At 35.3% G+C, this 13,221-nt stretch overlaps 1 protein-coding gene across 1 annotated transcript in view; it reads left to right on the top strand.

Annotated features, from left to right (window-relative positions):
- The window catches only part of LOC100030106 (olfactory receptor 10J1-like), an 81,371-nt gene that overhangs the window by 54,075 nt on the left and 14,075 nt on the right, over positions 1-13,221 (top strand). The window lies entirely within an intron of this gene.

A 13,221-nucleotide genomic window follows, 5' to 3' on the forward strand; every position in this document is an offset into this window, starting at 1 on the left:
ACATGCTTGACTACTCCTTTGTCTCTTTTGTTGGATTTCATCCGAGTTATCCTTCATACTGTGGGAATCCCCCAAGATTCTGTATTGGACCATCTTCTCTCTACTATTTCACTCAAGGTCTCATTAACTGCCATAAATTCAATTATTATCTACATACAGATAATTCTCAGGTCTATTTATCCAGCCCTAACCTTTTTCTTGACTTCCAGTCTAACATCTTCAACTGCCTATTAGACATCTTGAATTAGATGTCTTATAGGCATATTAAGCTCAGTCTGAACTCATTCATTACACATTCCACCCCACTCCTTCCAAATCCTCTCTTTTCCCCAACTTCCTTATTATTGCCAAGAGTACACCATATTCCAATAAACCAGTCTCCCAACCTAGCTATTAATTATCCTTTATTCCTTACTCTCACCCTCCATTCCATTCAGTTGCCATGTTCTTTTAAGCTTTCTGATCATTCTAAAGGTTTATTGCAAGAAAAGTGCTTTTTAAGTTGGAAAGTTCTATTGAAGTAGGAATATTATTATCATTATTATGATTATTATTATTATTGTAAAAGAGAAAGTAAGTAAAGGAGACAAAGAGAGGATAAATCAAGAATGCTTACCTTTGGAACTTTTATATGAAGCTGTAAAAGATAAAAAAAAAAGTAGAGATCAGCTCCAAGAAAGAAGAGAATATCCAGAAGTCAGGAAATTGCCAGGATGAAGGTAATCCCTCAACTTTGTAAAATTTTCATCAAAATAAGGACTTCAACATTAAATCGTAATCTTGAGGTAATCTAGCATATAGTAATCTAGAAGTGCAGCAGACTGTAATGTGATTATCACCTAATGAAGTCTGTATGCTGTATCTTTTTCAAGACCGCTGATGATCACATCATCTGTTTTGTCTGTCATGCTGCCATGAAGAATATCACATTAACTTATATTGAAATTGAAGTCTTTCTAAATCATAAAATCTTTTTAAAAAATAAACCTCTTAATGTTGACTCTTTGATCTAGCAATACCACTGCTAGGTTTGTACCCCAAAGAGATAATAATGAAAAATGTTTGTACAAAAATAATCTTAGCTGCACTTTTTGTGGTGGCAAAAAATTGGAAAATGAAGGGGTATCCCTTGATTGGGTAATGGCTGAACAAATTTTGGTGTATGATGGTGATGGAATACTACTGTGCAATAAGGAATGATAAACTTCTTGATTTCTATACAAGCTGGAAAGACCTCCACAAACTGATGAGGAGTGAAATGAGAAGAACCAGGAGAACATTGTATCTAGAGACTGAAACATTGTGTGACAATCATATGTAATCAACTTTGCTACTGATAATAATGCAATGATCCAGGACAATTCTGAGGGACTTATGAGAAAGAACACTGTCCACATCGAGAGAAAGAACTGTGGGATTTGAAACGTGGAAGGAAAACACTTGATTTTTCACTCGTTTATATGGATATTGGAGGCAGGGTTTTGGTTTTTAAAAGATTATTGCAAAATGAATAATATGGAAATAGGTATTTAGGGATAATACATATATAACCCAGTGGAATTGCTTGTCAGCTCTGGGATAGGGGAGGGAAAAAAAGAACATGAATCATGGAACCATGGAAAAATACTTTAAAAATGAATAAAAAATAAACCTCTTGGCTAGTAATATTTTTCTTTCAATCTTGTGCTTGTGAAGTTGAATTTTTAAACTCCTCTTAATGATTTCACACACACACACACACACACACACACACACACACACACACACACACACACAGACAAAGAGAGAGAGAGAGAGAGAGAGAAAGAGAGAGAGAGAGAGAGAGAGAGAGAGAGAGAGAGAGAGAGAGAGAGAGAGAGAGAGAGAGAGAGAGAGCACTTGTTGGTACATATTGATTTGCTTATTGTTTCCACAACATATTAGTGAGCTTCTTAAGGGCAGAGATTGTCTTTTGTCCTTTCTGTATCCCCAACATAAAGCACAATACCTGGCAAATAATAGGCAGTTAATAGATATTTATTGTCTAACTGACCCAATTTAAGAATTTTCCTGAATCCCCTTTCAATTCTATCATATTATAAAAAAATATTTTGCATGATAACACATGCACAATTCATATCCTATAACCTGCCATCTGGGAAGATGGGGGGAGTTAAAGGGAATGAGAAAATATGGATAGTAAAATATAATAAAATGATTATTAAAATTGTATCAACATGTAATATGGGAAAAATAAGAAAAATAAATTTCAAAAAAGAATGATCATATTAAGACAGAAGATCATAGATTGAGAATCAGTAGTGACCTCCAAGACCATACAAGTCAAAGCTTTCATTTTCCAGATGAGAAAACTAAAGTTCAATGAGACTTGCCACTTGACTAAGGTCATATAGATAATAAGCATCTGAGGAAGGATTTGAACTACAGTCCTCTAATTCTCAAGCCAGAGAGCTTTCCTTTACAACATGCTGACTGTTCAACTTTTAAGTCTGTCAAGATCTTTTTGGATCTTGACCATTATCTAATATATTAACTATTCTCCTGGTTTTGTTTTATCTACAGATTTTATTAGCTTCCCATCTGAGACTTTAAATGCCAGTTTCAGTTTCCTCCTCTGAAATATGGGGATGATAATAGTATCTACCTCACAAGGTGGATGTTATGAATTGAATATACATATTTACATCTATATGTATTCAGAGAGATCTTTCTATACACACAAATTTTTATTATATATTATTAAATATTATATATATTATATTTTACATCTTTATATATATAGCACATTATAAACTATAAAAAGGAAATATATTATGATATTCTTAATACTACATAGGGGTCCCTTTTTTCAAGTTGCTATCAATTTCCCATTCATCTATCACTTCGGCTATATTTCTCTAATTTATCCATAAAAATAACATAAGATAAGTTGTGAAATACTTTACTAAAATCCCAAGTGAATCCTATAGAGATAAACAATTGATCATTCAATCTACCTTGTAACAGTTTAAAAAAATTGTGCTCAACCAGTGAAACACAGCTGCATCCTATATATGCATATATGTAAATCTATCATATGTAAAATGCAGATATAGATATTAATGTGTGTATGCACATACATAGGCATGTATACCTATGACTACATGTATGCATATACACACATCTATAAATATATTCATTTGCATGAAATATCTGTGTACATATTTGTATGTATATTTAGCATATACTTGCATTCACGCATGCACATATATAAACATACACACATAGTATATATACATAAACATATGTAGGTATGTATGTATTTATGCATGTATCCTTTCTCTTACTTCTATTGCTATTACTTGGCATGTGTTTCATTTAGGCAGCAATGGATGGAGGGCACTTTTCCCTTATCTTGACCTCTCCTCCCTCTTCCTATACCCCATGAAGGGGTATAGGATTTACAGGAAAGAACACTATCCACATTCAGAGGAAAAGGCCAGATCAGAAGAATGATTTGAATCTTCACATCACCTGAATGAGCTAAGGGTCAACCATTATATACGTTTTGGTGAGCTTGTGGCCACAAAAAGGTATATAATGGTTAAAATTGTAATATAAGGTTATTACCTGCTGCCCTGCTAGTTATCCTAGACTCCAGGGCACTGTCCTCTAACTTGCTGCTTCATCATAAGAAACCATGTCCTTGGCCACCTATAGCAATGCTGCTTTCTTAAAACTCTCATATCTATTTATCTATGCTGTAAATGTTGTCTCTGCTAGAGACAAAGCATAATATAAAATAACATTAGAACATAAGCTCCTGAATGCTGGGGTTATACCCAAAAGAGATAATAAGAAAAAAGACTTGTACAAGAATATTCATAGCTGCACTCTTTTTGGTGGCAAAATATTGGAAAATGAGGGGATGCCCTTCAATTAGGGAATGGCTGAACAAATTGTGGTTTCTGTTGGTGATGGAATACTATTGTGCTCAAAGGAATAATGAACTGGAGGAATTCCATGTGAACTGGAATGACCTCCAGGAAGTGATGCAGAGTGAAAGGAGCAGAACCAGGAGAACATTGTACACAGAGACTGATACACTGTAGTACAATCGAATGTAATGGACTTCTCTAAAAGTGGCAATGCAGTGATCCTGAATAACTCAGAGGGATTTACAGGAAAGAACACTATCCACATTCAGAGGAAAAACTGTGGGAGCAGAAACACAGAAGAAAAACAACTGCTTGATCAAAAGGGTCAATGGGGATATGATTGGGGATGTAGACTCTAAATGAACATCCTAGTGCAAACATCAACAACATGGAAATAGGTTTTGATCAAGGACACATGTAAAACCCAGTGGAATTGCCCATTGGCTATGGGAAGGGGTGGGTGAGGGGAGGGAAAGAATAGGATTCTTGTTACCAAGGGAAAATGTTTTAAATTGACTAATTAAATAAAATTTTCAAAAAATAAAAACATAAGCTCTTGCAGAGCAGAGGCTATCTTGGGTATTATTATTATTATTATTATTATTATTATTATGTATACCAAACACAACACACACCAAGAACTTAATAAATGCATTTTAATTAATTTTCACTTCTGGTCCAGGCCTCAGATCTCTGTAGATCCAACACTTACCACTATGGACTCCAAGATAGGTAGGGTCACTGAAGGAAGAATTACCAATCTTGCATCTATATTCTCCACTGTCTTTGATGGTGGCAGAATGGATTATGAAAATGGGAGTTTTGGCTTGAATGCTGGTGTGATTGTGCAACCACTGAGTCTGATTGCTACTTGAGATGCTGGGTCCCTCGCAGTGAAGGGTCACTTTCTTTCCCTCAGGAATTCTCCATGAGGGTTTTAGGGAGACTACAGCCCTTGAAGTAGCATCTACAGGTTAGAGAGTAGAAAGAAAGGCAAATGAAAGGATATTTGTTAACTTGTCAAGAGGAAGAAATTCAGAAGATTCAAAAGTTTATTTGACAACCAATCAATCCTTCCTTGCTCTGAGGCTCTGCTATCCTGGGCCCTGAAGGAAGAACCAGAAGTAGTAGGAAAATCCTTACCTTCCCAGAATTCCTAGTCCAATTAGGGGGAAGACAAAATTCATATTCAGGAAAATCTAAAACTGTGAACTATGAATAAGTACAAATTAATATGAGGAGGCAGGGTTATGAGAGAAATTATGGCAACAAAAAAAGCAAGAAGGGAAGTCATCATGTGCAAATGTGGCCAAATCATTTATATTCCCTGGGATGCATTTCCTCATTATTAAAATGAGTGGCTTGGACTTGATGTCCTCTAAGGACCTTTATAACTCTAAGGTCCTATATAAGACCTACAAACTTAGAGATGGCAAATATGAGGTAAAACTTGGGAGAGAGCTTGTTTCAGACAAAATGGGAAAGGTAAAACAAGGAGTGAATAGCAGGTAGGTCAGCATGGATATGAGAATTAGTTGCAAAAAAGCAGACAGTGAGATTCTAGCATTTACTAATTGTGTTATTTCAATTAAATAATTTAACCTCTCTGAATTTTAGTTTTCTAACCTAAAAAATGGATATAATAATACCTGCCCTGCCTACTTAGTAGGGTTGCTGTGAATAAAGTATTTTGTAAGCCTTAAAAAGTTATAGAAATGGAAGTTATTGTTATTTATAAAATAAGAGTCAACAGGGGAAAGAGAAAAGAGAGGATTTAAGAATACGTATCAATAACTAGTGGGAGACCTGAACCTTCTTCTACCAGAACTAGATAAATCAAACCAAGAAATAAATAAGAAAGAGGTAAGAAAACTGAATGAAATCTTAGAAAAATTAGTTAGTAGATATGTGGAGAAAAATAAATAGGGACAAAAAGGAATATACCTTCTTTTCAGCAGCTCATGGTATATTCACAAAGATTGACTATGTACTAGGGCATAAAAACATTGCAAACAAGTGCAAAAGAGCAGAAATAATAAATGCAACATTCTCAGATCACAATGCAATGAAAATAATAATTAGGAAGGCCAAATGGAGAGGCAAATAAAAAATTAATTGGATAACTTCTGGGTAAACATGGTAGCAGTCTAGACACAGAACACTTCCTCTCCTCAGCACCTACCAATATAGACTACCTTAAAAGACCAAAAAACCCAAATTCATTTTAACAAAAGGACTCTACAGTAGGGCGCAGCATTGAAAGTATGTGGGATTTGGGCATTACTACACTATAAGGGGGTGAAAAGCTCCCACCAAAATGTGAGGTGACCTACCCTCCCCCACCCTTCAGAGCCAGCTCACACCAGAATCAGTGAATGACCAAGGATACCTCTAGCTTGAGTGAGGGGCACATCTAGGCCCTTGACAGCTGACTAAGACCACCAAAAAAAGCAGCTACCCCTAAAAGCAGCTACACCTGAAATTCCAGTAGGCTGAAGAGAGCAGACCTTGGACACTCGTGGGAAGATAGCACAGAGAAGGGCAGCAAACAGCAGAAGCTGCAGAGATTTGAGAGCTTGCCTCAGGCAGAATCCTTGTTCCTTAACTCCATACACAGAAAGCCTGCCCATCTCACTGATATTTCTGACTAAAAAAGGAAGGAAAAACCTCCACAGTGATGGCAAATAGTGCCCAGGAACAACAACCTCTCTCCAGCAAGAAAAACAAGAAGAAGGGAATGACCCTGGAAAATTCTTACAGAAGAAAACCCCAGGCTACAGAGGAAATAGAAGAGGAAATTCAAATAAATGCACTAAAACCTTCCAAAAAAAGGGAAATTGTCCACAAGCTCTTGAAGAATTTAAATTGGAAGTTATCAGTAAGATGGAACCTTCTGGCAAGAAAAGTGGGAAATAGTTCAAAGAGAAAATAACAGTTTAAAGGACAAGAACTCACATTTGGAAAAACAGCTGAAAGCCATGAAAAGCAGGATAGACCAACCTGAAAGGAAATTCAAAAGATTATAGCAGCAAATCAAAAGATTAAAGCAGAAAAACCAAAAGATAATAACAGAAAACCAGGCCTTAAGGACCAGAATTGGGCAACTGGAAACCAATGATCTTGCAAAACAGCAAGAATTAATAAAACAAAGTCAAAAGACAGGCAAAATAGAAGAAAACATAAAATATCTCACTGAAAAGATGACAGATCAGAAAAACAGAGGTCAAAGAGACAATTTGAGAATCATTGGTCTACCTGAAAACCCAGAAATAAACAGAAATCTTGACATCATAGGACAAGAAATCACCCCAAATATTGCCCTGATATTCTCAAACAAGGGGGCAAAATAGACATTGAAAGAGTTCATAGAACACCCTCTACACTAAATCCTCAAAAGACAACTCCAAGGAATGTAATTGCAAAATTCCAGAGCTTTCAAGCTAAAGAGAAAATTTTACAAGAAGCCAAAAAGAGAAAATTCAGATATCAAGGAGTACCAATCAGGATTACACAATATCTGGCAGCTTCCACACTAAAAGACCTCAAGGCTTGGAATATTATATTCAGAAAAGCAAGAGAATTTGGATCTTCAACCAAGGATCCCCTATTCATCAAAACTGGCTATATACATCCAGTGGAAAGTATGAGCATTCATTAAAATAGAAGATTTCCAAGTATTTGTAAAGAAAAGACCAGAACTAAGTGGAAAGTTTGATATCCAAACACAAAGATCAAGAGAAACATGAAAAAGTAAATAAGAGAGAGAAAAGGGGAAAATGTCTTTTTATTCAAGCTTTCTTCTTTAAAAGTTATAATAAGATCAAATTATTTATAATGATATATGGGGAAAATGTTATTTGTAACTCTCAAAAATTATATTCACTATTAGAATAATTAGAAGAATCATTCACAGGAAGAGATTGGCATAATAACTGCTATGAGATGATATTCAAAAAAAAGAAAAAGGGAGGGGGGAAATCAAAGATGGTAGCAAGAGATACTTGAAGAAATAAAATAAATAGGCTAATCCTCTTCACATTAAGTCATACATGGGAAGGGGAGGGGAATAATACTCTTATAAGAAGGGGAGGAAGAGAGTGCTAATAAGTAATATTTAAACCTTACTCTCAGTGAAATCAATTCTAAGAGGGATGAGCGCCTAGATCCATTGGGGTCTTGAATTCTATCTTATCCTACAGGGAAAGTGAGAAGGAAAACTAAAGGGAGGTTAGGGGAATAGGGAGTACAAAAAGGGAGGGAAAGAGAGGGGGGAGGGAACTTAAAAGATGCTAAAAAATAAGAAGGGAACAGAAAGGGAGGGGCCAGAAAGGGAAACATATTAAGGGAAGGGACTAGGGGGATTGATTAATAAAAAACCACTGGTTTAAAAAGATATAGCAAAAGAAGAAAGGACAGAACTAGGAGAGGACATCAAAATACTGGGGAATATATAAGTGACAATCATAACTTTGAACATGAATGGGATGAACTCACCCATAACATGAAAACAAATAGGAGAGTGAATTAGAATCCAAAATCCTACCATATGTTGTCTACAACAAACACACCTGAGGTGGGTAGACACTCAATAGGCTAGAATTAAAGGTTGGAGCAAAACCTTTTGGGCCTCAACTGTTAGAAAGAAGGCAGGAATTTCAATCATGATACCTGACAAAGCCAAAGTAAAAATATATCTGATTAAAAGGGATAGGGAAGGTAAACACATTCCGATAAAAGGGAGTATACACAATGAGGAAATATCAGTAATCAACATGTATTCACCAAATGGTATTACATGCAAATTTCTAAAGGAGAAACTAGTGGAACTGAAGGAGGAAATAGATAGTAAAACTATACTAATGGGAGACCTGAACCTAACACTATCAAATTTAGATAAATCAAAACAAAAAATCAATAAGGAAGAGGTAAGAGATGTGAATGAAATCTTAGAAAAATGAGAGTTACTAGACGTGGAGAAAAATAAATAGGGACAAAAAGGAATACACCTTTTCAGCAGCACATGGTACATTCACAAAAATTGATGATGTATTAGGGCATAAAAACATGGCAAACAAATGCAGAAAAGCAGAAATAATGAATGCATCCTTTTCATATCATTATAAATAAAAATTATAATCAGTAAGGGTACATGGGGAGCCAAATAAAAAAATTAATTGGAAATTAAATAATATGATTCTCCAAAATAGGTTAGTTAGAGAACAACTCATAGAAACAATTAATAATTTCTTTGGAGAAAAAGACAATGATGAGATATCCTTTCAAAATCTATGGGATGCAGCCAAAGAAATACTCAGGGGGAAATTTATATCCTTGAATTCATATATTAACAAATTAGGGAGGGCAGAAGTCAATGAATTGGACATGCAAATCAAAAATCTTGGCATTGAACAAATTAAAAATCATCAGAAGAAAACTAAATTAGAGATCCTAAAAATTAAGGGAGAAATTTTAAAAATCAAAAGTGAAAGAACTATTGAACTAATAAGACTAGAAGCTGGTATTTTGAAAAAAAACAAACAAAATAGACAAAGTGCTTGTCAATCTAATTTAAAAAAGGAAAGAAGAAAACCAAATTAACAGCACCTTAGATGAAAAGGGAGACCTCACCTCCAATGAAGAGGAAATTAGGGCAATCATTAAAAATTACTTTGCCCAATTATATGGAAATAACTATGGCAATCTAGGTGATATGAATGAATATTTACAAAAATATAAATTGCCTAGATTAACAGAAGAAGAAATAGAATTCTTAAATAATCCCATGTCAGAAAAATAAATGGAAAACGCCATCAAAGAACTCCCTAAGAAAAAATCCCCAGGGCCTGATGGATTCACAAGTGAATTCTATCAAACATTCAAAGAACAGCTAATCCCAATACTATACAAACTATTTGACATAATAAGCAAAGAAGGAGTTCTAACAAATCCCTTTTATGAAACAAATATGGTACTGATTCCAAAGCCAAGCAGGTCAAAAACAGAGAAAGAAAACTATACACCAATATCTTTAATGAACATAGATGAAAAAATCTTAAATAGGATACTAGCAAAAAGACTCCAGAAAGTGATCAGAAGGGTCATTCACCACGATCAAGTAGGATTTATACCAGGGATGCAGGGCTAGTTCAATATTAGGAAAACCATCCACATAATTGACCATATCAACAAGCAAACCAACAAAAATCACATGATTATCTCATTAGATGCAGAAAAAGCCTTTGATAAAATACAACACCCATTCCTATTAAAAACACTAGAAAGCATAGGAATAGAAGGGTCATTCCTAAAAATAATAAACAGTATATATCTAAAACCATCAGCTAATATCATCTGCAATGGGGATAAACTAAATGCATTCCTAATAAGATCAGAAGTGAAACAAGGATGCCCATTATCACCTCTATCATTTAACATTGTACCAGAAAGACAAGCAATAGCAATTAGAGAAGAAAAAGAAATTGAAGGTATTAAAATTGGCAATGAGGAGACCAAGCTATCACTCTTTGCAGATGATATGATGGTCTACTTAAAGAATCCTAGAGAATCAACTAAAAAGCTAGTGGAAATAATCAACAACTTTAGCAAAGTTGCAGGATACAAAATAAACCCACATGAGTCATCAACATTTCTATATATCCACAACACATCTCAGCAGCAAGAATTAGAAAGAGAAATTTCATTTAAAATCACCCTAGACAATATAAAATACTTAGGATTCTATTTGCCAAGACAAACACAGGAACTATATGAACACAACTACAAAACACTTTCTACACAATTAAAACTAGATCTAAACAATTGGAAAAACATTAAGTGCTCATGGGTAGGATGAGTTAACATAATAAAAATGACCATCCTACCCAAACTTACTTACTTATTCTGTGCCATACCCATCGAACTACCAAAAACTTTTTTACTGAATTAGAAAAAACCGTTACAAAGTTCATTGAGAAAAACAAAAGATCAAGGCCATCCAGGGAAATCATGAAAAAAAAATGCAAAGGATGGAGGACTTGCAGTCCCAGATCTCAAACTATATTATAAAGCAGTGGCATCAAAACAATATGGTACTGGCTAAGAGACAGAAAGGAGGATCAGTAGAATAGACTTGGGCCAAGTGACCTCAACAAGACAGTCTATGATAAGCCCAAAGATCCCAGCTTTTGGGACCAAAACCCACTATTTGATAAGAACTGCTGGGAAAATTAGAAGACAGTATGGGAGTGATTGGGTTTAGATCAAAATCTCACACCCTACACCAAGATAATCTCAGAATGGGTGAATGACTTGAACATAAAGAAGGAAACTACAAGTAAATTAGGTGAACACAGAATAGTATACACGTCAGATCTTTGGGAAAGTAAAGATTTTAAGAACAAGCAAGAGTTGGGAAAAATGTAAAATAAATAATTTTGATTACATTAAATTAAATTAAAAAGATTTTGTACAAATTAAACCAATGCAACCAAAATCAGAAGGGAAATAACAAACTGGGAAACAATCTTCATAACAAAAACCTCTGAAAAAGGTTTAATTACTCAAATTTACAAAGAGCTAAATCAATTGTACAAAAAATCAAGGCATTCTCCAATTGATAAAAGGGCAAGGGACATGAATGGGGAATTTTCAGATAAGGAAATCAAAACTATTAATAAGCACATGAAAAGGTGTTCTAAATCTCTTATAATCAGAGAGATGCAAATCAAAACAATCATCTCACACCTAGCAGATTGGCTAACATGACAGAAAAGGAAAGTAATGAATGCTGGTGGGGATGTGGCAAAGTTGGGACATTAATGCACTGCTGGTAGAGTTGTGAACTGATCCAGTCATTCTGGAGGACAATTTGGAACTATGCCCAAAAGGCAATAAAGAACTGTTTGCCCTTTGATCCAGTCATAGCACTGTTGGGTTTATAATGTAAAGAGATAATAAGGGAAAAGACCTGTACAAGAATATTCTTGGCTGTGCTCTTTGTGGTGGCAAAAAATTGGAATTCAATTGGGGAATTGTTGAACAAATTGTGATATATCTTGGTGATGGAATATTATTGTGCCTAAAGGAATAATAAAGTGGAGGAATTCCATGTGAACTGTAATGGCCTCCAGCAGTTGATGAAGAGTGCTAGGAGCAGAAGCAGGAGAACATTGTACACAGAGACTGATATACTGTGGTACAATTGAATGTAATGGACTTCTCCATTAGTGGCAATGCAGTGATCCTGAACAACTCGGAGGAATTTATGGGAAAGAACACTATCCACATTCAGAAGAAAAACTGTGGGAGTAGAAACACTGAAGAAAAGCAACTGATTGATTACATGGGTTGAGGGGGATATGATTGGGAACATAGATTCTAAATGATTATCCTAGTGAAAACATCAACAACATGGAAATGGGTTCTGATCAAGGACACATGTAAAACCCAGTGGAATTGCACATTGGCTACAGGAAGAGGTTGGGGGGAGGAGATGGAGGGAAAGAATATGATTCTTGGAACCAAGGAATAATGTTCTAAATTGACTAAATAAAATTTTAAAAAAAGAATACTTACCAATAGACTTTCCACTTGAAGCTATAAGAGACCAGAAGGTAGTGATTAGCTTTGAGGAATACTCAGTACCCTAATTATTATTCTTTTTCCTACTTGATCAGAGCTGTCACCCCAACCGAAATCATATCTCCATATCTCCAAAATCTCTTTCCAAAAGTCAGAGGGATGTAAGCAAAGCACAGCCTTCTTTCAATCTACAGGCATTGGAATGTCTCTTTAGAAGCCCTTGGCTTTAGACATTCCACATAGATTTGGATTCCACATAGAAGGGTGGGATTTCTGAAAAGCCAGCGTGGGGAATCTCTCACCTGGATTCCTTCAGTCCCTTAAAGAGTCAGTGTTCTCCAGGGATTTACAACAAAAGATTCCATCTCTTTATAGAAGTTTCTTTCCTCTCTCATCCACTTCTGCCTTGGCAGGGACATCTTGAATCAAGAAAGAACTAGGATTGTCAGTTTCTTAAGTTCAGTTTTCTCCTTAGACTTTGCTCAGTTCTGTTTCTTCTTCTTGCTTTCTAGTCAGTGGTCAAATCAGAATCCACATGCACAAGGAGAGATCAGAGCTCTCTACAAAAAGATCCCTAACTCACTATTCCTCCTTAGGCATCTATATCAGTAAAGGACCTTTCTCTTTATTTCTGTGTTTCCTTTCCAATATTTCTCAGGCTTCTTCTACTTACCCCAAAACAGTAGCATTACCAAGAGCAGTTTGGGGGTGAATGCAGACCTCC

This window comes from Monodelphis domestica, chromosome 2 (genome assembly GCF_027887165.1).
Source record: "Monodelphis domestica isolate mMonDom1 chromosome 2, mMonDom1.pri, whole genome shotgun sequence".
NCBI lineage: Eukaryota > Metazoa > Chordata > Mammalia > Didelphimorphia > Didelphidae > Monodelphis > Monodelphis domestica.